The 27,896-nt window shown below is 43.6% G+C and overlaps 1 long non-coding RNA gene across 2 annotated transcripts in view; it reads right to left on the bottom strand.

Annotated features, from left to right (window-relative positions):
• Window positions 1-9,143: 9,143 nt before the first annotated feature.
• The window catches only part of LOC139084220 (uncharacterized), a 42,455-nt gene continuing 23,702 nt past the window's right edge, over window positions 9,144-27,896 (bottom strand). The window contains exons 2-6 of one of the 2 annotated variants that reach the window (XR_011541630.1): window positions 15,939-16,013; window positions 13,406-13,584; window positions 11,926-12,084; window positions 10,709-10,817; window positions 9,144-9,502 (exon numbers count right to left, since the gene is read on the bottom strand). This is a non-coding gene — a long non-coding RNA (uncharacterized lncRNA). The remainder of the gene's footprint in view (window positions 9,503-10,708; window positions 10,818-11,925; window positions 12,085-13,405; window positions 13,585-15,938; window positions 16,014-27,896) is intronic. The other variant, XR_011541629.1, reaches the window with a different exon arrangement.

The raw sequence follows: 27,896 nt of genomic DNA, 5'->3' as shown, positions 1-27,896 counted from the left end.
GGGATGAGCTACAAAGAATTCATGCCCATTTTCTGCAATTTACCACGCCTACCATATGCCAGGCACTGTTCTAGGCACTGGGGATACCACCATGTAGAGAATAGACACAAGTCCCTGCCTTTTCTATGCATCATAACTATAGCAATATGTGGTAACTGTATGGACATTCTATTAGTAACACAGTAACTACAGTTAGAGTAAATACAGGGAAAGGCACTATGTAGTGCAGTTTCTTTTTATTCTATGTTGTAATGTTACCGTTTTCTGGATTTTTTCCCCTCTAAATCTTGTTTTAAACCACTTTATTGAGATGTAGTTCACATCCCATACAATTCACCCATTTAAAGTGTACAATTCACTGCTTTTCAGCCTATCCACAGAGTTGTGCAGTCATCACCACAATCTAATTATAGAACGTTCTCTTCCCCTCTAAAAGAAACCCTGCACCCATTAGCAGTCTCCCCACCCTCCCCCCGCCCCCGCCCAACTCTTGATTGAAGGTTGAGGAAGGAAAAGTCTGTCAGAAATCACCGGAGAACAGCGGCAAACGGAGCTAGAATTTAAAACTACGTGGAAAGACATACAAACAGAAACTTCACCCCAGATCTGTTCTTACTGCCCCCCTTCCCCCTCAGCAGCGAACTTGGCCGGTGTAGACGTGAGGAGGAACAGCAACTTGTACTCCTTCATCTGTTCAGAGAGTGATCAGTGGGCCAGGCCCTGGGAATATAGATGACCGTGTAGACCTTACTCTGAAGGAGCCTGGACAGAGACGGGAGATTGGGGGCGGCACAAGGGGCTACAACACGGTGTCAGGAGGACACTGTAGCCTCGAGATGTAGAGGAGGCCACCATGTAGATAGCTGTCTTATGATAAAGCCAACACCCAGGGGAGCAAAACCTAGACAGAGAAAGGAGAAGGGCAACACGCTGGTGACGTGGTTGGAGCTCCATAACCAAACGTTCCACAAAAAAACATGCCTCTGATTTCCTAGGTACTTGATGCAACAATTTCCTTTTTTCTCTCTATTTTAAGCTGGGTGTCTGTCGCTTGTGGTCTAAATCAAACATGTTCAAATTAATACATGGGCTCAGCCCCTTCCTGCCTCCTTTGCCATGGACGATCAGAGAGTGTTACAGTTTGGGGGACCTACCCTCCTTGCTGTCTGCAGAGGCCAACTCAAACGCTGCCTCCTCCTGAGGAGCTCCCACTGACGCCACTGCTCGTAAACGTCCTTGGTCATCAGAGAATTTGAAGAGAGCAATGATGGAAGAGCAGACGGGAAGTCAGATGGCAAAAACATGGAAAAGGGTGTGAGCTGTGGAGGTAAATGAATCTGGACCATGAACTTTTCTGTGCGTGCAAAATGGAAATAATTATATCTAGCTCACAGACGGGTGAGGACTACATGAGATCATATATGTGAAAGTGCTGATCGCAGGGTTTAAAAAAGGGTTTAGCACTCAGTTTAAATTAGTCTCCCTCCCTTCTCCTTGATTAGGATTCACAGGAGAAAGGACTGAATTTGTAGGGACCCAGGTTAAACAATTTACTCAGTTCGCTTACTTCAATCATTTATTCAACACATTGTTGCCATAACGTGAGCAAAGCCTGGCTCCTGCCTTTGAGGAGCTCGGAGCCATTAACTCAGAAGTCTGCTGCAGGAATTGGAGTCAGGGAGGGAAACGAGGAGTGACCGTGATCCCAGCAACAGTGGAAGAGCTCAGGTCGGTCCTCAGGGGTATGAATGTGACAGAGAATTACCCAGAGGAGACTGTTTATGGCTAAGCTGGGTGAGAGCCTGGCTAAAGCTTGAGATGTGACAGTTTGAAATGTGGCACTGTTTGTAGCGGTTGTGTGATTTTTCTCCAGCAAGGCTTAGCTGCTGATAGGTGGAGCCAGACAAGCTGACTGGCGAGGTGGGTACAGTGGATCCACAAGAGGCTGAGGAACTAGGGGGTGTCCAGGAGGCTACAGAGTGGACACTGTGAGTCCAGCAGAGGATGCTGGACGTGGACAGAAGTAAGAATGTCATTCACCATATCACACTTTGTATAGAAGCTGTCACAGGGTGTCACCTGGCGGAGCCCTGCTGTTCCGTGGGGGCAGTGGTGACCAGACACCCTGGGCCAGCAAGATAGTTATAATTTTGGTTGTTTCAAAGACGGGATCTTGATTGTGGAAAAGGCCCAAGATTTTTCTCTGCCATCAAACACAGACGCCAACTGAGGCCGCTGCTTCACCAGCCTTGAACTCAGGACAGCAGGGAGAAGGAATCACTCTCTAGTTTCTTCTCACAAACACCAACCAGTGTTGAAGGTCCAAGCAGAGAAAAAGCTAGCAGTGCCCCTTGATGGAGACTGCAACTTGACCTCCTGCAAAGGGTAGAGAGAGTGGGTTTCTGCTTGAAAGACATTTATTCTGACTTTGATAACTATTTGGAGATGCGGGGTCGGGGACCTATGGCCAGACACCTAGGGAACAAGGATGCCATCTAGACAGGAATGAATTATTCAGAACAAGCTGAGGTGGGAGCTTTCCATCCCTCCTGAGGGCTGTGTGGGGGCACAGGGCATGAGTCACTCACGGCAGCTTCCCACTCTCAATTCAGACGATCACACACAGGGAGTGAACAGTTCGCGGTGACTTCTAGGCAAACTGTGAGTGGAGCGAAGGAGCAATCTATAGGAACCGGTGACAGGCAAAGTGCCCCATTCTCCACTCTGTGGACCCTTGAAGGGCTCCAGTTGCTTGAGGCATCATTTCCTTATTCCTTTGATTGCTTTTAGAGGGGTGTCATGGAGGAATCCAAGAAGTGTTTGAAGTTAGACTGAGCTGGATTCAGACCTGGCTCTTACTCATTGGCTGTGTCAGCTTGCCAGTTTCATAGGCTCCCTGAGCTTTATTTTCCTCCATTGGAAATTCAAAACCCTTTTGGAATTGTTAGGATGATTGAGCATGGCCCAAGTCGGCTCCTAATGAGTGCTGATTCCCTGCCTCTTTGGGGCGTTTCCCGAGCGCCTACCCCTTTAAGCAGGAAAGAGGACTACTTCCCACACCCCAGTCACAGACAAGAGCAGCGTTAATCAACACGGTAAACAGGAGGAGGGGGTTGATTCTCCCCTTCTCACACAAAGCTGAGCACGCGACAGGTTATGGTTTTGAATATTAATGCATTTGAAGGGAGAAGAACCACTTATAACACAAACTGTCTTGCTTGCGAAGATTTATTCCCCATGTAGTTTTTCATGGCTCATAAAAGGTGATGGATGAATGTAATTTTTTGTTTAATTTCTTGCCGTGCAGTTCAGTAATTTTTGAGATAAACTCAAATTACTAAGGATCTGGAACTGTTCAAAGCGATGAGGAGTTGTGTACTTGCGGGTGTACACAGGACACGGCCTGTTTCATTTTTCAAGCCAGCCAAGGAAGGTGAACAGAAATCCCAGCGCACACGTAAACCAGCTTATCTTTAAGGTTCACCTCTGCTGTCTCCAATGCAAACCAAAGGCAATTAACATCATGACAAAGGGTAATGATTTTTTAGTAAAGATTTACATTTATGTTTTTTTAAAAAACGAATCTTGTTCTATGTTGTATCTTGCCTTAAATGTGTTCCTATTTATTAAACAGTGTTAGGTTAAATAAAATATGCCACCATCCTAATGAAGATCTTCTGGTTCTTATAGTCTTCCTGAAAATGAAGAGAAAAAGATGTGTTCAAACACGCACAGGCTTCACCCTCCATCACTGACAGCGACCTAGACAGAATTCTTCCATATCAGCAACTTAACCATGATGACACTGCACACACCCAGAATTATAATTTTAGTCCGCATAACTATATGATATTTGTAGCATGCCACGCGCAGCCGAAGTGTTGAAAAGGGGAAAAAATTCTCAATGCTGTGATAATTCTGGTTCTACGGCTGGAAAAGACTTCAGAGGTCAGAAAATTATGCCTGCAAGTAAAATTAAAGAGATAGAAGGGAATGATTTAAGAGAAACGATTGTGACTGTTTATAGTGTCTGTGGATCTCAAGTACGGTCATCACTCTGCGCATGCTGGATGATCTCTAAAAGTTCTGTTGACAGGAAGCGAGCCACAGCCTGTAAACTCGCCAAAGGGTAGTATAAACGGGAGGGTCAGACATAAAATAAAATGAGCTACAGTCTTACAATCTCCATTTACTTATTCATCATTTGCATACTACTGGTTTAGGAAAAGGATTTGAAGTGGCTTTTAATGAAAGATTCAAAAGCATTGTCATCCTGAAATAAAATTAAAAAGCCACGTAACAAACAGGGAAGATACTTGGTCCTCCTGGGTACTTTAATCTCTCAGGTTTGCCCTCCCACTGAGCAGTAGGAACACCTAAAAACAGGTCTTCAACACCTTCAAGGGCTTTGCCCCAAGCCCCAGCACCGACCAATTCTCCAGGCTTCCAACCTCGCTGACCTCACGTTCAGTCCTGTTCACCTTGCGCTCGTCTCACCTCAGGCCCTCTGCTCAGCCCACTCCTGCGGTTTGACCTTCACTTGCTCTCTCAGAGCATCCCTCTGGCTTATTATGCAGGAGGAAATAGATCCAAGATCAAGGGGAGAGATTTAACACAAATTGCTACTGACATGGTATGCCAATTTAGACGTTTATTGACTCTAACAAACTATGTTCTGCCATGCCAGTGCTGCACACTCACTGAAACCCCTTCCTCTGGTCTGATGCTTGGGAAGGCCCAGTTCACTTAAAAGTCAGTGGTATTACCACTACCACTGGTGTTAGTTTCCTGTTCTTGCCTCGACAATGTCTGGTTGTCACCCATCTTTTGGTATCACCCACTTTTGGTCTCTCAATGTTACCAGTCTGAGTTCTCATAGAGTAAATTCAGGCTCCCTATAGGCTCTAGATGGTTGGCTTTTTCAAATGGTTTTGACCCAGAATCCACAGTAAGAAACACATTCTTGACCACATCCCAGGACACACACACACACAGAGGCTGAAACAAAGTGTCATTAAAAAAAAACAAAAAACTTTACTAGAGAGGATGCGTGCTGATGTTTTCTGTTCCATTTTTTTTTATTTTTAAAAATTTTAGTCAAGATGCTCTAAATCAATTTCACAATCCACTAAAAGCATGTGACCCACAGTTTAAAAAACTCTGATCTTGTGTGGTAGACAGTTCTGGTCTTACCTGTTGGGAGCCACACACTTATCAACATTGTTTTCTACCTTGAGAGTGTGCAGCCATAGCTGAATGATTCTCAAGATGTTGCTGGATTTTGCTGGTTTGTGACTACTGGTTTAAGGGTCATTCTCAGTAAAATAGATACACACACACACACACGTAGAAACTCCCGTCTTCTGTTCTTTGGTCCCATAGCATTACTTTTTCTTGTTTTTTTTTAAGTTTTTTGCTATTTTATTTCATTTTATTTTTGTTGCAGTAACATTGGTTTATATTATATAAGTTTCAGATGTACATCATAGTATATTTTGAAGTCTGTGTAGATTACATCATGTTCCCTACCCAGAGACTAATTACCATCCATCACCACACACATATGTAATCAGCCCTTTTGCCCTCCTCCCTTTCCCTTTCTCCTCTGGTAACCACCAATCCAGTCTCCGTTTCCATGTGTGTGTTTGTCATTGTTTGTATCTTCTACTTATGAGTGAGATCATAAGGTATTTGACTTTCTCCCTCTGACTTATTTCACTCAGCATAATACCCTCAGGGTCCATTCATGTTGTCACAAAAGGCCGGATTTCATCATTTCCTATGGCTGAGTCCCACAGCATTTCTGATGGGTCTTTTCCAGTTATAAAATATCCCAAGTTGTCTTGGCTGCAATCAGTAACAGAACCTTTGCTGCCCTCAGCCACCCTGAGTTGTCTAATTCCTCCAGACCTTCCGACATGACCCCATGCCTGATGCTCCCCTGCTCCATGAGCTAGACCCTAAGAGGAGAGCGCTGTACCAAACCATCCAGGTAAAGGATAATTTTGTAACCGTCTGGTAGTCAAGACGAACAGAGAACAGGGAACAAGAGTTTTGTAGGGATGTTGACATAATTCTCCTTAACAAATAAAAGGAAATGTATTTCATCAGGAGAAACAAAATTTTTCCTAGAAGTAAACATAATGGAATTTATTTTGTGATATTCTTGTATTTTCAGTACGCATTGAGATGCATAAAAGCTGCTGGAATCTTTATATATAAAGAATTCTACAGTGTATGTCTTGGTTTTGTCGTTATTTATGCAGTTAATGTTTCTAGCTTTCTTTTAAAAGTGTTCTAGAATTATTTCCATATTTCCCCCAAAGGGCATTTATTTAACTAATTGGCAGAACTGGGTTCTAATAGCCCCTAAGCAACCTTGAAAGAAATTCAACACTTGCTACTTACACGTCCTTACTACACACCCACTTGTTAACCCCCTGAGCTATCATCCAATTACCTTTTACTCCCCTGAGATGTGATTTCAGCATCTCTCAATTGAATTTCTTTCCTAGGTGACTGTATCAGTCAGGATGGGCTAAGTTATGCTATAGTAACAAACAACCTTAAAGCCTTAGTGGCTTAAAACAACAAGGTTTATATCTCACTTATGCTATGTGTGTCCATCCCACATTGGCTGGGAGGTAAGGGGGCTCTGCCACATGTCATCCTCACTCAGGGACTCTGGTTTGTAGCCTCCATATCTGGAATGTCACCAATCACTGTGATGGAGAGAAAGAGACGTGGAAAATTGAGCACCAACTCTCAAAGTCTCTTACCTCATAGTGACACATGTCACTTCTGCGCTCATTTCATTCACTAGAACAAGTCACATGGCCATGCCTAGCATCAAAGGAATGGATGTACCACTTACCTTGTGCCCAGGAGAGGTATATAAGAAATTTTGTGAACAGCCCTCCTCCCCATCAATAAAAGAAGCTCTTCCCCTTTGTGTCTCTGCAGCATTTAACTCCTCCAACCACCTCTCTTTCTTCAAATTCTCTCCTCCTTTGGCCTTGATCAGTTCTTCTCTGATTCCTTCTATTACCCTTCTTTTCTCCCTCAAAATGTATGTGTTCCTAGTCTTCTGACCTAAAATTTCATCCAGAATGGACCACAATGGGGCCTGGAAGAAGTCAGCTTCAAACTTTTATCTTTGGTCCTGCAAAGAATGAGCATCTCAGAAAACAAGGACAAAAGTAAACATGCACGAATTTACAAAAGCTCACTTTTTTCCTCCAAGTTCTTTCTTTCTTAACAGACAATACAACCAACTGTCCATAAATCCCACTTTGGAAATAGAAATAAAATCTCCAATGCATAAGGATATATGTACCAGGATATTTACCAAATTGTGGTTCATAGAAGCAAAAACCTAGGAAGAACCTAAATGTCCAGGAATAAGGGATGTTCTTGATTCAGTTGTGATATATCCACACTATGAACTATTATGCAACTGTTAAAAATATTGAAATGGATCTCTCTCTCACTGTCCCTGGTGTATTGTTAAATGAGAAAAGCAATTTGCAGAGTTACATTTATAATACAATTCCATTTCTATGAAAACAAACAGTAACACCAACCAAAAATGTCCTAAATATGTGAGTTCATGTTTGTTTGAGCATAAAGGAAATTGTGAAAAGATATACAAAGGCTGTTAATGTTGATAATCTCAGGGGGATTAGAATAGAGGACAGTGGGAAGAGATTTTTTAACCTTCTAAAAATACATCTTAGGTTGGTTTCATAGATTATCATCACTGATACTATAATTTTTACTTTAATGAAGGAAAAGGTAAAACAAGACTAAAAAATTTAATTAAGAAAAACAGCAACAAAAATAAATCCTGTAATTTCAACACCAGCCTGCCACATGGCCCTCCATCTGTCCAGATTTATTTCATAACTGCAATGTACAAAGCATATAGCTTTTTACTTTACTTCACGTCTTCAATGCTTTTTCTCATCACCCCTCAGCCCTCACAAAGATTATTTCCTTTATCTTCACCACCTTCCAAAGGGCCAATAAACTATAATTTATCAAACCACTATTTCAAAGTGGATAGCATGATGATTGTTGCAATACTAGGTCTGCCTACCTAGTTTATGCTTTTAAACATTATTTTTCCTTAAGGTCCCTTTTCTATTATGGATTTTTGATATATGAGCAACATTAGTTTCTTTTTTATTCTAGTATGATTTAGAGCGTAAATAGTCTGTTTTAACATTACTCATCATTAAATTCAGACCTTCCATAAACATTCAGAGTACCGTAACCATCAATTTATATCTATCCATTCCAGCACAACTTCAGACTTTCTTTTATGGTAGATAAGGAGTTAGGTCCTTTTTGGATTTTCTTACTTCCTTCATGCTTTTTCGTTAATCATTAGCTTAATCTGAGAGCTTATATACCTCTTTTTGTGTCTTCTGCACCCTGCTTTCACTCCAACCAAATTAAAATAATTATCTTTACTCCTTCCCCTCCTACCTGTTTTGTAAAGGGGGGAACTAAGAATATAAATTTATGTTTCCTTGTTGGTGCATAAGAAGCTTCTTCTAGTAGTTATTTCTCTGAGCTAGAGACAGTCATAGTCATTACCTGTGGTGAGGTGGGGGTGGGAAATGGGTGGATGAGAAATAGGATTGGGGGACATAGATATTTCACAATATCTATCCACCATCTCTCGGCTATGCATTTATCTCTTGAAGATGTATTACCCATACAAAAAATTCCAATGGGCCCGAATTAGGATAATTTCACATTCCTCTACTACAACTTACAGTGTCAGAAGCCAGTGAATTCTATTTGCAAAATCCTTAAAGAAAAAGAGAGTGACACAAAGTGGCTATGTCCCGTCAACCTATTATTTTTTCATGAAAGACATTCTAAGGCCTGAAAATTTTCAGAAATATACAACTCAAATAGTTCTTCTGTTGAAATCATTGGAGGGCTTCATCTAGATTGACGAGTATTAAAAGGAGAAATTCTGACTACAGAAATGCATAAATAATGCACAGTGAAACCAATTATTTCATTTGAAATATAACTGTTCTTTCAAACACCTATTTTGAAGATGTGTAAAAATAACGTAAGTGGAAAAGGGTGGTTTCTATGAGAACCTAGAGTAAATAAAAAAGGAGTGGAGGGCGGTGAATTGGTCCCTCTTGCGACTCAACACCGCTGATGTTTATTTTTCATTTACATCAAGTGCGGGAGGCAGCGGTGGAAGGCAGGAAGCATCCTTGTCCACTTCGCTTTTGGACTCCATGTATATTTGGATTGTATCTACCTTGTCTTTCACAGTTATCATCTTCCATAGTACCTGTTTTACTTTTTTTTTTTTTTTTTACAGTTTTCCATGATTCTAACCATTGTAGAGCAGAGTTGTAAGCTGTTCTGTTTGTATTCATCACTGCCAACTCCTTGAGACCGACTTGCGGATCGTGTTGTTTTCATTTTCATGCAGGTCATGGGATACCCAGAGACACAGGAAAGTAGTCTGAGAAAAGAAAATCATCTCTGTCACTAAAGGCTTCGCAATCTAGAAAAAGAGACGGGCATATAAACAAATAGCTGCAGGCAAATAAAAAGCAGCAACTAGAAAGAAGGGTTTAAAATTATGAGGGAATGAAAAAGAGGGACCAATTCACTCTGCCTGGGTTGAGAAAGATGATGTTTGACCTTTGCTGAAGATGACCTTGTCCCCCTTGAGTACAGGGATGCGAAGTGTGCTAGCAGAGGGAGCAACATCTGCAAAGATATGGTGGCTTGCCTAGGGAGGGCCTGCTGGGAATTTGGCAAGAATAACATATGTAAGGAAGAGACTGTGGGTTTTCCTGACACAGCTCAAAATGGTCTCTAGCTGATTGTTCAGTCCTTCCAGAAACATGTCATTTTGTAAGTAAATCAATTTGAAATAAGTATGCTTCAAATTCTAAAAAGATTTTGAAAATCCTTAGTTCTCTAAGTGCAGCTCAGGATGCTCCCAGAACACACCAACATTACATCAACAGCCCAGCGGGATGAGATGGGTTTTTAACTGTCAGAATTGTGATGCGACTGTCATAGTACATGAAATCAGCTACATAAATATCACAGGCCCACCTACTCAGTGACAGCACAAAACCTCAAAGTTTTTAACAAGTTAAGAAATAAAAATAAAGATTCTGTATGTGTCTTCTAGTGGAGGGTCCAGCCACTCCCAATCCAGATTTTCTATATGCAACTCCTTTCCCCAAACATTTTCTTTTAATGCCAAGTGTATGTCTTCTTATAATAAATAGTTTCTCTCTCCCGGATCTAGCACTTAGTGCTAGAGTTTCCCTTTTTTGAAATATTAAAAATGTAAAAAGAACAGATAATATATTTGAGCTGGACTTGCACTGAATGGCCAATATTCCTGCCAGAGCTTCTACAAGAGAAAACTACAAGAACTTTGGTTCGGTGATTGGCAATGCTGAGCTAACCCCACTGGGGCTAGAACAGGCTGATGGGGAGACAGACCAGATCTTCTGAAAAGCAAATGTGTCCAGCCCACACCACTGTTCTCCCTTCTTCTCTGATGGCGGACCAAGAAACCACAGCATTAAGGGTAACTTTTGCATGAATAATGCATGATACCCTAGGACAATTACGGCTCTTAAGACTGATATTTCTCAGAATGACAATGGGATCAGGTTGTTATGGATATTTCAATTAAACTCACCAAATGTTTATTAAATACTTTGAGCATGGCTGTACGTCACTGCACCAGTTCTTCTGCAGAGGCTGCGAAGACAAAGACTATTCAGGTTTTGCCTTCAAGAGCTTAAAATCTAAAGAGGGAGATGGAAAAAGTGCACAGACATTCTTAATAAAATACAGAAAATGCAAATGCCATAGAGAAGTACCAACAAATATCTGTCGGGGTCTCAGGGAAATGAGACCACATGTGGTTGAGGGGTGCCTGAAGGAGATGTCAACTGAGATGGGTTTCAAGAATGGGACAGCAACAGTTTTGAGCACCAACTATGTGCCAGATACTAGGATGCAACATCACACTTCATCCTGCCAATAGCCCTACCAAACAAGTATTGCCATCCCCGTTTAACTAATGAGTAAAGTAAGGCTCTGGGAGGTTGAACAGCATACCCCAAAACCACAATTACTAGAAGATAGAACCAAAGTTGAATCCCAGATATGTCTTTCCCTACAGCACTGAGCTGACTTTTCCAGGAGTCAAAATGGGGAAAACCTTCAAGAGTACAGAAATAGCCAAATCAAAGGCATGACAGCAGAAAAGGACAATGTATATTATGGGAACAGAGGGATCTGATTAAACTGGCAAGACAGAGTGGAGATGGGTTGGGCTTTGAATGCCAGAGTAAGAAGTTTCTACTTTTGTTAGCAATAGGGAGCCATGGAAAGTTTAGCAAAAATGACATGATTGGGTCAGCGCTCTAGCAAATGGACCTAGATAAATTATGCAGGTGGGATGAGAGTGGGCAGAAATTAAAGTTTATTTTAATAGTCCAGAGTTGAAAAGGTATCAAACTTTAGTGTAGGATGAATCTTCCTGGCTTTCTCCTTCACATCAAACACACTTGTTCCATAGTTGAAAACACTTGATGCGTATCAGTAAACTTAGAGACTCATCTTGTTCTTACGAGAGTTAATGACTCACGGGACCACTTCTTGTATGAAGGCTGCTATGCTATTTGTGTGACAACCACCCTCCCTCCATCTGATTCTATTCTTTTTCCCTATGTAAGTGTGTGTGAGCATGCATACATCCATACACACAGAAAGACATACATGGTCTAGTTTGAGTCCCAAGCCTCGAGTCCTCCAGACATCTGCCTCCCTTCCAATATCTCATTGGTCCCAACAACTGCCAGAACACCCACCTGTTCCTTCTTGTATAGCAGCACATGGCCACATTACCTGTCTGGACCATGAGCTCCAGGCACTGGATTCCATCTTCCCACGTGGTACTTCGTGCCCCCTCTCACCTGAGGTGGGGCTTATCACCAGGACCTGCTCCCCCCTGGTATGCTTGTCTGCTCACCAGGGTCTGATCCATTTCATTATCTTCTGCACCTCCTTTAGATAGAGCGGTAGGCATGGATAAGAAGAGGTGAGTGTTAGAAACGAACAAAGGAAGAACCTACTGCGACTTAGAGATAAGCTGAAAAAGGAAATGAAAGGGAACAAGCCAGAGATGGTTCATTCATTCATTCAACAAATACCATGTAGCTCTCTGTGTACCAGGTTCAAGGTTAGATCCTGGCTATTTAGTAATTAAAAAAAAAAAGCATACACATACATACCTTTATTGAGTTTATAGACTAGTTGCAGAGATGGGTATAAAAATAAATAAACAAATAAAAATTAGGACCGCCTTGGATCTTCAATTTAGAGAAGATAGTATCCAGATTGTAATGAGGGAAGAGAGTGCTGAAAGGGGTGTAGTTGGAAAGGTGGCGGTGGCCAGATGGAGTGAACCATTCCCAGAGACCAGACAAGGATTTCAGTGCTAAGTATAATGGGAGGCAATACAGTTAATTTCTGCGTTAACAGCAACCCAACCTGTTCTCTGTCCCTGAATCCTTCAGGCCTCTTGGTTGTCTTGTCTCTAAATCCTGCCTTCACCATGAATCACCCCGGGTGTAGCACTCAGCATGTTTTTTCATCTTCTCTCCCCTCTTTCTCCCCTGTGACCTTAGTGAGCAATGTAGACTCGAATGAGGATCCCCCAAAATGAAGGAAGGAGTCCTCACACCCCACATCTCCGCTGTCCAATCTAGCCAGCAGCTTTGTCTTCTGTTTATTTGTCTCTTTGGTTTGGTTTAGTTTGGTTGTTTTCTTTCTCTCGCTGTCCCACCAGTACTCAGTTCCTGAATCCTTTCACCTTAAATTTCCCTTTGAGGATCTCAATTTCCTATCTCTTCTATTAAGTAGCTCTGCCACATTCCTATTCTCACGTTGGCAAACTGACTCCATTACTCTGTTCTGAAAACAAAGGGTCCTCAGGTTAACCAGCTCCACCCTACTTAGAGCACACTGTAGTGACCACCTTTTTTTACTTTAAAATGCCTTGAGTCTCACTTCTCTACCCAACCCCCACTCACGTTCCACACCTCCCTCCAAAACCCTCCTCCCGCCACACACCTTATTGCCTTCTTTCTTCCAGACAAATGCAGCTCTCTTCCCATGAAGAACTCCCGCAATAAACATGTCTCCATTTTATGATGTTATTTATACATGTACTCAGAACAAACCACTTCTGTATTTTAAAGCTATCAAGAGTTTCCTGTTTCTTAAGTAGTGAAGGAGAACTCACCTGTGATAGACTGATGAACGCTCCCCCCACCGTCCACCTCCCACATCCTAATCCCCAGCACCTGTGAGAATGTTCCCTTACATGGCAAAGCAAATTGGCAGATGTGCTCAAGAACCTTGAGATGGGAGATCGTCCTGGATCATCTGGGTGGGAGGCGGGAGAGTGAGCTTCAGAGGAGGGAGAGATTCAAGTGGCCATTGCTGGCTTTGACGATGGCAGGAGACATAAGCCAAGGAATGAACGCTGGTGGCCTGTAGAAGCTGGAAAAGGCAAGAAAATAGATTCTGTCCTAAAGCGTCCAAAAGGAAGGCAGCCCTGCCGACACCTTAATTTTAGCCCAGTGAGACCCCTTTCAGACTTCTGATTTCTAGAACTGTAGAAAATCAATTTATGTTGTTTGAAGCCACCATGTTTGTGGCAATGTGTTAGAGCAGCCATGAGCCACGAACACGTCATTTTTAGGGCAAGACTAATATTTTTGGGGGAGGGGGAAACACTTCAAGGCAGCAGTTTGGTTTGACAACGATAAAGCCTTTTCTACTATTTCTGAATGTAGACACACGGAGGAGTTAAACCACTCTATGGTTAGTAATGGCTGTCTCTATGGGGGAAGGGACATTGATGAGGACAGGGAGGACTCTGGAAGTGAGGCAAGTCCAGGCTTTCCCACTCACCTCCTGGTGGGCCCCAAAGGATGTTGGAGGCCTGAATTTGGACAGAGAGGATGACTCCTGTCTGCTAACATGGGATCATAGCGAGCTAGGCCCTCAACAGTTGGCAGCAGGAAGCCAGGGAGAGGGCTGACCCCTGGCAGGAGCTATGTCTTATGATGGCTAGGGGTGGAGATGCCCAGGACTCTGTTAAGATTTGTTTTTTATATATTAAAGTTGTTTCCACCAAACCTTAGTTTTGTTGAAATTTATGACTTGAGCTTAGCAGTGTCCTAGAGAAAGAGGAAAGGACTTGAGACCAGACAGAAAAGAGAGAATCTGGAGAACCTAGAAAAACGTTATAAGGTGGCAAGGATGACCCAGAGGCCAGAGGTGATAAACAGTGGACCCATGTCTGGCTCACACAATGTTGGAGAAATCTCAAAAATACTTCTTGAGAAAAACCCCATGGAAGACCAGAATTCCTGCAATCACCAAGGAGGGAATCTTGGCAATTTTGGTTTGATATTTAAAGAAAGGGGGACTCTGTAGGGCAGAGAGCTTGGGGAAACCCGGGAGATATAGATATGTGTGTACAAAGTCTTGTCTTTAAAAACAAGCACGGGTGAGCAGAATTTTCATTTGGATATCTCTGTATCGCATGTAAATGTATTAAGGTAGCTCCTAGGCCAGACATGCATTTATTTATTCATTCGCTCAGCACGTTGACTTCATATTATAAGAGAATTAAAGCAGATGTGATAGAGGATCCCAGGTTTCATTGCTTCAACCCTTATCCCCTTTCCTCTTTTTACCACCTGCCTCTTTTTTCTGCTCCCTCCCTCCTTCCCTGACCCTTGACTAGCAGACAAGCTGCAAAGTTTTAAAAAACCAGCTCTTGAGAAAACTGTTCTGGGGTTGCAAACGATCCTGAACAAGAGGCACGGTTCCGAACGCAGGTTTCACAGCAGTTAGTGACAGAAATGACTCCTGAGCCGAACCACAGGGACGTGTAGCCCTCTGCTCTTCACCCCATAAAATGACAATCCTGCTTGGGCTCGGAGACACCTGGTTGTCAGGTCCACTGAATAAAGCCTTTAGCCTCTATTGAGCCGCTTGAACTGTTTTTTCCCTGACCATATCTCATGTGAGTTAGATACGGCGTTATGCACTTTATGTATACTGTCTCATTTAACCTTCACAAATAACCCTAAAGTAGAAAGACTATCCCAGTTTACAGATGTCAAGCCCGAGATTTAGGTAGATTGGATAAGCTGACTAACGTCAGCACATGCTACAACCGTGATTCAAACCCCCATCTACCTGACTCCAATCACAGGTGCAGACAGAGTTGTGGAAACTAGGCGACAGTGGACAATGGTGTCAGAGAGCTGAGAGAGAAGGGCGAAAGGGAGCAGTGGCTGCCTCTGATGTACCAGGTTCTATGCTATCTGCTTTCCACACTCCATCTCATTTAATCCTTGCAAGCCAGTGGAGTGGGCACTGTGATGTCCGGTTTACAAACGAAGGCATGGAGGTTCAAGAGGGTAAGTCACTTGTCTGAGTTCACACAACCAGACGGGGCTCCTGGCTCCTTCCCCACCACTTCCTGGGGACGATGCACCAACAACTGCCCTTCCCACACATACTTTCAGTGACTCCTGCTCAACTTGTGGGCAGCTTCCTCTCTGCTCCCAAACTCACAAATTCTCAAAGGAAATGCTTCCTAAATCTTATACCCTGCCCTCCCCTCAAGCTACCTCCTTACATCTGTTCTAGAAAAAATAAGTTTATATTTACCGTCTTTACTTCCTCACCTCCTGTCAACTCATTGCAATCTGATTTCTGCCCCCGCCACTCCTCTGAAACGGATCTAAGACCATGTATTAATCAAGGTTCTCTGGGGCAACAAAATCAATAGGATGTAGATAGAGAGAAAGAAATTTATGTAAGAATTGACTCACGTGACTATGGAGGCTGAGGAGTCCCAAAATCTTCCAGGAAAGCCAATCCTGCAGTTCCTGTCTGAATCCAAAGGCCTGAGGACCAGGGGAGCCAATGGTGAGAGTCCCAGTTGGAGGGCCAAAAACTGAGGGCTCAGCTTAACAACGACAAGGCAGAGAGTGAACTCTTCCTTCCTCCTCCTGTTCATTCTATTCAGGCCCTCACCGGATTGGGTGATGCCCCCCTACACTGGGGAGGGCAATATGCTTTTCTCAGTCTACCAATTCGAGTGCTAATCTCATCCAAAAACACCCTCACAGATACATCCAGAATAACGTTTAACCCAATATCTGGGTACCCTATGGCCCCGTTAACCCATAAAATTAACCACATAGTGGGGCTGGCCCCGTGGCCAAGCGGTTAAGTTCGCGCGCTCCGCTGCAGGCAGCCCAGTGTTTCGTTGGTTCGAATCCTGGGCACGGACATGGCACTGCTCATCAAACCACACTGAGGCAGCGTCCCGCATGGCACAACTAGAAGGACCCACAACGAAGAATATACAACTATGTACCAGGGAACTTTGGGGAGAAAAAGGAAAAAAATAAAATCTTTAAAAAAAAAATTTAACCACATAGGCCACACAGACCTAATGGTCAAATCCAATGGTTGCTTCTTAGGCTCCATCCTTGCAGAGCCTTATATGGATTTGCCAGTGTTTATGTAGAGATGGACACAGGCTACGCTGATGGTGGCAGGGGAGAGGGCCTGAGCCGACCTGCTCAGCCTTCCGTCTTTCTCCTCCCCCGCTGCAGTCCACCCTGAAGCACCTCAGAGAGGCCCTGGCGTTCTGAGGGGCAGGGACTGAGGGCCACTCTGGGGAGAAAAGAGCTCAGGACTTGACGATAGTCTGACAAAGGTTAGATCCTTGACAGCCCCAAATCTACCCCTGTACCTATGAGGAGTAAAGGAAGCCAACAGCTGGATCGATCCAGGGTGGGGCTCTGGCTGGAAGGGAAGGTGGGTAGTTCAAGGGAGTCAACTGATGGACAAGGAAAAAGAGACTTGAGGGGCTGACACCACCATGTTACCAGGCACGGGGGTAAGCAAAACCTTTAGGCAGAATGAACAAAGCACATTAGGATTTATCCTTGACTCCAAACCCTTAAAAGAAAGCCCTTACATCAGAGTAACTCACGTCCCTTTCAGGCTGTGAGCTCTTTGATGGCAGAGACCAGGTCACAGACTCTTCTGTGTCCCCACCAAACCCAGCCTTGAGGTGGACTCTTAGGGGGAGTTCCATAAACGTTGACGGGTGGCATGAAATTGAGATCCACCCACATGGCACGTGAATTTTCCATCCTCAGCAAAATCACCCTCAGTCTGAGCCCACAGCTCTCCATGGGTCCAGGGAGCAGCTAGTGCTAATATTTCTATGTTTGTATTAGCCATTTCCAGCCAGTTGTCATGGATATCTAGAAGGTAAGCAAGGTACCAACATGAAGTGAAATTCAACTTTGAAAAATCTGACACTACTTTAGGAAAGTTGGCTTGTTTGTTGAATAGTTGTTAAACCATTAAAGTTTTTCACAGCAGATACTCCGTTTTGCTGTCAGAAGAATGACTAAACGAGAAGAACTTGTGCTTGGTGTGGGACTTCAGAAAAGACGGCCATGTCATTTTCTTTTCTTTACCTTTTACATATCTCAGCACCTGTCAACTTAACTCATACAAATTCAGAGTGAGGCAGTTTCTCTCCATTTTACAAATTTTATGACAATGCTATCTATTTTCTGTCAAATTAGTACAATGCCCCTTTTTACTAGCCTTTTGTTATGTAGATCTATAGATAATTTTAATTCTATTGTCCTTGTCTTTATTAAACGGATACCCTCTACTGGATTAAATTGGGTCATAAAAATTGTATCACATTATTTTATGTAGCATAAATATAATGTCGTGTGTTCAGTGTACTGTCAAGTCTTGGTGGTAATGAATAACCGACTTTCATTGCCCGCTGAGAATGCTGTCTCCCTCCCACTCTACAGCTGTGGCTGATACTAGGCTATTTTCAATATACACCATCTCTGCTTTCCCCCAAGAAGCACCTGGTGAGACAATCACCTATTCTATTCCAACCTAATTGTATCATCTCCCCACTGAGAGAAAGAAAGAACAAAGAATATAAATCCACAGCAGTCTCCCTCTTTGTTCATGACTCAGATTCCCTTGTGAGCCTTTTCCTAGACAATAAAAAATTGAATGCTTTAGATTTTGAGAAAATCTGTGACCTCTTGGTGAGTGACCTGGCTGATGGGACTGACTTCCTCAATCTTCAGTGGCCTGTGGTCCCTCCTGAGATCAGTGTCCTACTCAGCCAGGGACAACTGCCCATTCATTAGCCAGGGTCCTCGTGGCCTCAAAGGATTGGGGCCCAACCATAATGAGACAGCACCCCCAGAGGACAAGTTGGGAATGGCAGAAGCCAGGAAATTGAGTGATTCCCATCCTGGAAGGCTCCGGAGAGACAAACTGCTCAGGTGAGGCGGGAAATCTCCAGTGCTCAGCTGGGCTGGAGTCTTTTGACTGGAAAGCAGCTTCCTAGAAAGAAGGGGAAAAAGCATCCCCATTTTCACCCATAAGCTGGGACATAGTGGGAAGAGAGGGGAGATAGAGCACTCCACTTTCTAAAATAAAAATGGACGTTTGATGGTCACCATGACTTTCCTTATCCATTTCACTAGGGGTCAGGGACTCTGGACCCAAGACTAGGACTGTAAAGACTGCCAAGCTCCTATTTCTGTCACTCTCTGAGTCCCTGTAGAGACCTACGGTGAAATCCTTAAAACACAAAAGGTGTAGGTGGCTTATCTTCGAGAGCAGGGGGGAAGAAGGGAATTGGATAGACTGCAGCCCACTGCGCATCTGAGACTAGGGGAGAAGACCAGGTGGAGGGAGTGATGGAAGACCCCTAGGAGAGAAAGCAGGCCAAGTCAGCGGAGTTTGCACCAGGGAAAGGAAAAGGAGAGAGTCGGGAGCTGGCCAGGCCTGGGACAGCATCCTGGGACAGAGCAGCAGAAGGGCCCTGCCAAGAGCTCCTGATGGCTCATGCATGCTAGTGGGCTCCTAATCAGGGAGGGGGACCAGCTAGGGCCAAAGAGTCCCGGGTTGAAATCTCTGCCACTGTAGGCTATATAAAAGTGGACCAGCCTTCATGTCCCCATGCCGTTGTAAAATGGGCACGATAGTAATTTTGGCCTCTTAAAGTTATAGTGATTCTTTTCTTCCGTTTTTCTCCCTGCCTCGTTATCAAAATTTCTCAGAAATTTTTAGTTCTCAAAACACTTGGATAAAAAACAAAAACAAAAAACCATTTGGACCCCCTAGATATGGAGAGTCAGCTTGGTCCTGTCTTCTCTCTGAACAGCCTATTCCAAGAGCCACAGTGACATGCTGCCCAGCTTGGACCTCCAACAGGGAGGCGTCCTTTGGGGCTCGTAGTTCATGCTGTTAATTTCCAATTCCTCTGTTTCATTAAGGGCAACGAACTGTGCCATCCCATTTGTCTTTAGACTGGATACAGTGGCATCTGGATTCTGAAGTTGCAATCGATTCCTCGAGATGCCCCGTCTGACTTAGAAGGGACTATTTAAATGGTGCTAAGAAAGAAGGCAGCTCCCAGGCAGAGGGCTGCTCCCAGACACAGCTGTCAGTGCCCTGAAAAAGTGCAGGGGTCCGGCAGGATGGGAAAACGAGCTGCTGGGCAAACAAAGCAGAAAGTTTGAGCTGCCTTCGCCCAGGCAGGAGGTCCAAGTGTGTGCGTGCGAGGTGGAGGGTGGACGTGCACAGAGATGCCTGGCAATTCCTCTCCAATGCACTAGCTTAGTTCACACCCTCCATCTCCACCTGGACTTTAGCAACAGTCTCCTGTAAAGAAATGAAAGTACAATGCAGAAACTCCCAGTTTGAGAAGAGGTTAGGGGGAGACTCTGGCAAGTAGACATGGCCAAAGGGCCCCCCAAAGCCTCTCATCTCCCTGTTGAGCACTCCCCCCTGCTTTTCCTGCCCCTGCCGCCATACAGACCCTGAAAGTTGGGGGGAGGGTATAGCACAGCTCCCAGTCTATGATTCTGGCCCTACCCTTAGCCCCATTTAGCACAGCTGAGAAAGATGGAAATTCCGAGGAAACGTCACTAAACCCAGAGAGAGAACAACAAAGAAATAGTTCCCCCAAATAGAAGTAACATGATTTCCAGAGTTTTTAAGGCTACAGAAATGAGCTCCTAGTCCCACAGGAATAGAAATAGCCAAGTTTCCAGAGTCCGTGTTTCCATAAAGGCAGCAGGAAATTCCTGGCTCCAGAGAGCTGGCAGGCCTCATCAGGGATGGCCACATTGCTTCCCACCCAACTCCCAGTCTGGTTCCTTCTACGGGCACCATTTTGTTTTCTCGCCTATAAATTGGGCTCCTAGTATACCTTGTGTTCTCTCCAGTTTCCTCTCCAGGTGGGACCAAAAGAGGCCAAGTGTTCATCACTCTCCCTGAGCCCACTGCAACGCTTCTCTCAGCCCTACTTTCCTGTCTACAAGACATACTTCTTCTTCAGGTCATTGACAAATTTAGTATTGACTAGAGTATGTCACAGGGGAAAAAAAGAAATTCTAGCAACATGGAGAGAAAAACTGTGGGTCAAGCTAATCAAGAAGGGCCTAGCATGGACAATAGACTCTTTCATATCTCAAATATCTATGGTCCATGTCTTATCTTTATGCAGATGTGAACCATGCTTGGTTCTCTGAGCAACGGGGTGGGAGTGGTAAGAGTCGATGGAGATGGGAAGCCCTTATTCATAGAGGCCAGAAGAATAAGTCAGTTTATGCTTGGACAATTTTTCCTTGGCCAATTCAGTCACTTTTTTTTTTCCTGTGAGGAAGATTAGCCCTGAGCTAACATCTGCCCCCAATCCTCCTCTTTTTGCTGAGGAAGACTGGCCCTGAGCTAACATCTGTGCCCATCTTCCTCTACTTTATATGTGGGATGCCTGCCACAGCATGGCTTGACGAGTGGTGCCATGTCCACAACCGGGATCCAAACCGGCAAAACCCAGGCCACTGAAGCAGAACGTGAAAACCTAACTGCTGCACCACCAGGCCGGCCCCTCAATCACTTCTTTACAATGCTTTCCCTGACCTTTCCTCCTTGGCAATTACCAAATATGGCTGCCATAAATGCTTTCCCTCCATGTACATGCATAGCACTTCACTCAAGAAATGAGATCTGTGTCTCCTCCCCTTGAATCTGGTCTGGACTTGTAACCTATTTCACAATAGAATGTGGTGAAAGTGACATTCTAACACTTTCCAAATCCAGGCTTTAAGAGAAATAGCAGCTTCTGCATCCTCCCTCTTAGAGGCTATCTGCTGAAAGAAGGCTGACTATCTTCAAAAAGCCACGCTATGAAGAAATCCAGGAAAGCCAGGTGGAGATCCCACATGGAAGGTGAGAGATGCCTGGCCAGCAGTGAGCTCTTCTAGTCATCCCAGATGAATAAACAGACATGCAAGTGAAGAACCATCATGGACTTTCTGCCCCAGGAGGCAACACATAAAGCAGGATAGTTTCCCAGCTACTCCAAGCTCAGATTACAGACTCATGAAAAATCATAAATCATTGTTGTTTTAAGCCACTAAATTTTGGGATGAATTGTTACATAGCACTAGAAAACTGAAACACCACCCTATGCCACAGTAAATTATCATTACCTCTCTGCTATCTAGGTATTTTTGTACACACTTTTGTAATTTTTGGTTTGCTAATAAACCTAGTCTTCCTTTCAATTCCTTAAGACAAGGACAGTGTCTTAAGCATCTTTGGTTCCCAAAAATAGTAGGTGCTCACTAATTAGTTTTGGATGGCTGGCCAGATGGATGGATGATGAACGAGAGATGCATGAGAGGTGATGGATATCGAAGTCCTTTTTCCTCAAGGGGCTGAAAGGAATGGTTTAGCTTAAGGGAACAATACCTTCACTCAACCCCTTTCTCTGACATTTGAAGAAAAGTGAAAGAATTTAACACAGAGACCCAGAGAATTTGGAACCTGAGGGTGGACAAAGGAACTCCTTCAGCTTCCATCTCATCAGTGAGGAAGGTCCTACAGTCATTTACTGAGGACAATGATAGGACAGCTTGAAGATAGGGACTTGATAGAGAAAGGGCCTGGGACAGGCACTCCAAGGAATGTGTTAGAATGAATACGAAGAAAAAAACCTATTTTGGAACATCAGTCTTAAGCAAAGTTTGTTGAAAGACGCTTTTAAGAAGGAAGATCACTGTCTTATCCAGAAGAAATAAATAGATCCAAATAAAAAAATTAAAGCCCTTCACCCACTAGATAGAGATGGTTGAGATTCAGATTTTAGATAAATCAGTAGGTTTCCAGAAAGGTCAAACTGAAATGCTAAATGAAGTGAACTCACGATTAAATTTACAAAAATAATTGTACAATATTTTTAAAGTAAGGAGACTCAACATGTTTGGCAAATTTTGTAGATGAGGTGAGGCGTGCACCATCTGTGTAGCAAAAATTGTTGCCAAATGCTTTCACATATCCCAGTGTTTATATGTGTCATGAGGTCAAAAGGGGAAGATGGGAGGGGCTAGAGATTTTTAAAAATAAATCTTTGCAAATTACTTTGAAAATTAAAACCAACAAATGAATTCTAATCACTGCTTATTAGAATTATCCTAGATTTTTCAAAAAACAAATTTATATGTAATAGATATTAAATTTTAATCACCACAATTTTCTTAACATGTTCTTAAAATTATATTAAATCTGACTCTACCTCCACTAGCCAGCTCCTGCCCCCCACTTTCCCCTAGGGCCTTACATAGTCCAGATCATTCAGAAAGGGACAATACTGATCATAGCCAATATACCCTTTGGCAACATCCACATGGTCCCTTGGAGGTGGGAAGTTCCATGGATTGTGTGCCTGATTTAAAACAGAGTGTATTAATGGAAAATTTGAGATTTAGTAAGGCCAGCAGATCAGGGGACAATTGTCATTGAAAAGATAGTTTGTTACTCATAGTTTCCAAGAACAAGGAGCATGCCATGCCATACCTGCAGGGGCCACAGAGGGAGGCAACTAGGTTGGTCAGGAGGCAGAGTGAGATGGCGGAACTGAGTATAGGAGCCTTTTATTATAGTTTCTTCAGGAGGGAACAGGGAAGACATGGTAAGGAGGCTTATGATTGCCTAGTTTGAAGAATTTCAGTAAGCTCTGAAATTATAGAGGTTGTCCATAGTTGTCTAGGACCTGGCCCTATGGTGATTAGGGCAGGTGGATAGTGATCCAAAGTGTGACAGCCCAATAAAGGAGGTGGTTAGGGTGTGGGCCCTGCATTGGTTGGTTTGTACTTGAAAAGCACTCTCGTGGGTGAATTGTTGACTGTCTCTAGGAATTGGCTAACCATGGGAGGAGCAGTCCCTCCAAAGTGAGAACAAGGCCCCAGATGTCCCTGCATCAGAATAAAGCAAATAAGAGACATGATTAGTACAGTGCCAGGGTTGGGCCCATGGATCTTCCTGGAGTCGGGGAGCCCCACTGGAGAAGGTCCAGTCTCCCTAGGAGCTATCATTTCCCCTTCTCTCTTGGAAACCCTATCACCTCCCAAAAAACCCATATCCTTCCCAGCTTTAGGGACTTTTATCCTCTTCCAGATCAGCTACTTCAACTAATACTCTCCTGCATCAATTAGAACGCTTTCAGCTACAGTAAATTTTAAAAACTTAACCCAAATTGGCTTCAAAAATGTAAGAAAATTATTGATTTACTTACTGGTAAGAAAGTCTTCATGTATGAAGAGATCTAGCACCACATGTGGTGGTCTTAAAATATGTCTAGAATTTCTTTGATGCTTCTCTTTTCGAAAAGTGAAGCCTAATTCCATTGAGTGAGGGCTGGACTTACTGGCTTGCTTGTAATGAATAGAACGTGGCAGAAGTTATAGTGCGTGACTTTTGAGACTAGAACATAAAAGGCGTTGAAGTTTCCTTCCTGCTCTCTCTCAGGTCTCTTACTCTTGGGGAAGTCAGCTACCTTGTGGTGAGGACACTTAGGTAGCCTCATAGAGAGGGTCGTACTCGCAACCATCACAAGCCTGCCATCTATGTGAAAGGGCCATCTTAGAATCCTCTCCTCCAGCCCCAGACAAGCCTTCAGATGAGTGCAGCCCCATTTGACATCTTGACTGCAACTTCGCGAAAGACCCTGAGTACAAGAACCACCCAGCTTAGCCATTCCCAAATTCATCATCCAAAGAGACTGAATGAAATAATAACTGGTGTTTTAAACTACTTAGTTTCAGGATAATTTGTCAACACAGCAATAGATAATTAATATGCCTCATTTCTGCTATCTTCTTCTGTTATCCCCTCCTCTTCATGGCAGCCTAATCCTTAAGCTTACTTTTCTCATGGGGGCAAAATGGCTGTGTCAGTTCCAGGTTCCACAAACACACACCACACTGTCCAAGAGGAGAGGCTGTATGGATATCTTAGAACCCTCAGCAAATGTCTTAAGCTTCTGACAAACTGGGCCACCCCTGAACCAAGTCCTGAGGTTAGGGGAAAGTCATGTGCTGACTGATGAATCCTTGACTGACTTAAACAGTGACAAGGAGAATGAACTTTACCCAAACAAGCTGCCTGCTACATACACCTCCCTGGGAGGCCCTTTTCAGAAACTCTAAGCCTTTGAAGACACAAGCAATGAAAGGGGGTTGCCTTCACCCAACAGATACTTTGCATGGCAAAGCTCCCCCTCAGACAGAAGGAAACAAAAGCCTCACTCTCTTTATTGTCATGGAGTAGAGATGTGGAAGGAAAAATATAATGGCAACAAAATACCAATTACTCTCAATAAATTACTTTCTACATATTTTCTTGGGTCTCTAATAACTCTCAAAGTTATATCTCGATCTCACACTGCCTTCTCAAACTGCAGAGTCATATCCAGCTGCCTCTTGACATTTCTACTTTGGTGTGTAACAAACATCTCAAATTAAACACAGCCAAGCTGAGATCCTGATTCTCCTCACAAACATGCTCACGCTCTGTATCCCATCCCTGGAAATCAGGCTAAGCCCTGCCTCCAGAATTTGTCTAGAGCCTCGCCACTTCCTGTTATTTCTGGGTCACTATCACCTCTCACCTCTAGTGCTACCTCTTAGCCTCTTGCTCCCTAAAAGTCTATTTTCAACACAGTAGCCAGGAAATCCTCCTATGCTCAAAACTAATGTTCAAAATCCTGCACTGCTTCCCTGTTTTGCTCAGAGTAAAAGCCTAAATCCTCAGAACAACCTACAAGGCCTTACACAACTCTCTGAGACCCCGGACTCCCACTTCCCTCAGCTCCTTTTTTACTCTGTTCTAGATACACTGGCCTCCTTTACCCTCAAACATGCCAGGAAACTTCCCACCTCAGGGCCTTTGCACTGGCTGTTGCTTCTGCCTGAGAGAGTCTTCTCCTAACCACTCCCCTTGGTAATGCCCTTACGTTTTTCAAGTCCTGGCTCAAATCTCACCTTCTCAACAAGGCCTACCTACACCACCCTGTTTAACAGTGGGACCTGCACAGCCCCATCCTGCCCAACCAGATCCCCCAGGCCCTATCATATTTTCTTTTTTTCTGACATTCGTCATTTTCTGTACAAGCTACTTGTTAATTCCACGTATTGTTTACCATCATCCTTTGTGCCATGTACATTCCACGAGAACAGGGATCTTTGTGCATCTTTTCACTGGTGTATCCCAAGCATCTAGAAAGTCCTGAGGATTTGGAGCCTCAGAGTGGGTGCTCAGTAAAGATTTCTTGAGTGAATGAATGGCTGGCTGAGGCGCACACCAATCCCATGACATGGAGACTCTTTTCACCCACATTTGTGGAGTGGCTCAGGAACTTGCTGGAGATCACGTGACACGAGGGTGAGAAGCTCAGATTAAAACCTAGCCACGTCCTTCCCCACAGGAGATCTCTATAATTAGACCCCTCCTCTTCCCTCAGCCATAACTTGGAACATACTTACAGGGACCTTGTTTTTTCAATTAGAGTAGATTTCATTAAGTTAAAGAAAATGTAAAAATTATGAAAATGGCCTGAGGCTAGGAATGCTATCGGTGAAAGGAAGCTCTTAACTTATGTAATTTGACATCTGGGAAATAAATTTAGTGATCACTTTTTTCTCGAAATATGTAACAGTGTCCTAAGAAAACATCTTCCTCCTGATGGCTTCCACCTTCACCTAGGCTTACTGGATCTGTGAACAACAACAACAAAATTAGGAAACTGACTAAACCCTGTATATGTATATTTTGAAATATTTGTGCTTTATGTTTCTGACCTTGCTCCTTCATTGAATAATCAATGGACAAAAAGTGCTTCTGTTGTATCAGCAGAGGCCCAGGAACTTACATCGCTCTGAGAAGTAACATTTCCCACTAGAGAAAGACCCATGAGTCTGGAATTTGATAGCAGTAAAAAGTACCCAGGGTCAGGGCCCTCCTCCCTACCCATCCACCCCCATCAGCCATTTATTTCCTCCTTCTGTGACTGCTTGACACTGAGTATGCCTTATGCATGTGCTTCACCACTGGGGATGGTCTGTAAATGAAAGATTGATGAAACGTGGACCTACACAAATTTATCCAAGGTGAGTGGAGTTTACATTTGCATCTAGCGTGGACCTTAAAAAATCAGCAACTTGATTTCTGGTATTATAATTCAAATAAGGTGAGGCGGCCCAGCCATGAACTCCAGTGTACTCTAATAACTCCCATAACAGAGCATTTGACTCGCTTTGGAATTACAGCCTCTTTCCTTGGCTCTATCTCCCTCTAGCCAATAAGGTCCTCGGGAGTAAGACCTTACAGGACTCATTTAACAATGTGACCATAACACTTGTGCCCAACACATAGTAGGTTCCATAATTTATTTAATGCTTGATGGACTGGATAAAAGAAAGAAAGAATTAATTAATAATGCGATAGAGGAACATTTATAAATAATGTGTATAGAAGAAGAAATTGATTAGTAAGACTGCACCAGGCTTGAATCAGCTGTTTTCATAAGAGAGACTCTGAATGCTGGTCACCAGAGAAACATCCTATGGCATATAACTGGTGGCCACTGATGTTAGTAAACTGATGACAAAATCGTGGCAGGAATGCTGCTAAGGAAGCTATGGGGGTTTCAGTTCAATGAGCCTGAACATTCTATTCATTGAAAAGGGCCAAAATGGAATAGGCTGCTTTTGGGGTGGTAAATGCTGTGTCATTTCAAAGTAGAATGCCATTTTCTGAAGGGCCTCTGCATCAGGTAGGGAATTAGACTAAAAATGCTGTAAGGTCCCTTTAATGTGTCACTTTAATGAGTGTGGCCTTAGAGGGTCTACGCTTTAACTGGGAGGTAGAATATGGATTCTTCTGGAAGCTGTTGCAGAGCTGTGCACCTGGAGCAAGGCTGGAACAAGAAGCTGAGAGCCACTGGACGGCTCTCCCAGGGCAGTCACTCATGTCCGAGGCAGTTGCTCCTGGTTGCCCTTGCAAGGAGAGACCTAGGCAATGCCAGGTGACCCCACAGAGTGGCCAGTGAAGAAAAGTGAAATAACTAATTTAAAAAATTTTTTGGTATTTGGCTGCCAGTACCCCAACTTTGCCCCAGGCTGGTATGACTTAGAGGAAATACCTGGTACACTGGCCCCCATCCCAAGTGCTGGCTCTTACATCAGATTGATGTTGAGGAGTAACGTCAGCATGATGGTAGAATGAGCTCTCCCCTTTAGACTCCCATCTAAGATACAATGAAAAAGACACTCATAAACCAACAGGGGACAGTCATACAACCCAACAGACATCTGAGAAAACCATGCAGCCATATGTCTGAAGGTGGAGGTGCTGGACCCTCTGGGAGGCAG

The sequence above is a fragment of the Equus przewalskii genome, chromosome 6 (genome assembly GCF_037783145.1).
Source record: "Equus przewalskii isolate Varuska chromosome 6, EquPr2, whole genome shotgun sequence".
Classification (NCBI taxonomy): domain Eukaryota; kingdom Metazoa; phylum Chordata; class Mammalia; order Perissodactyla; family Equidae; genus Equus; species Equus przewalskii.
Note: the sequence above shows the minus strand (reverse complement) of the source record. Positions and strands in the feature narration are given on the sequence as shown.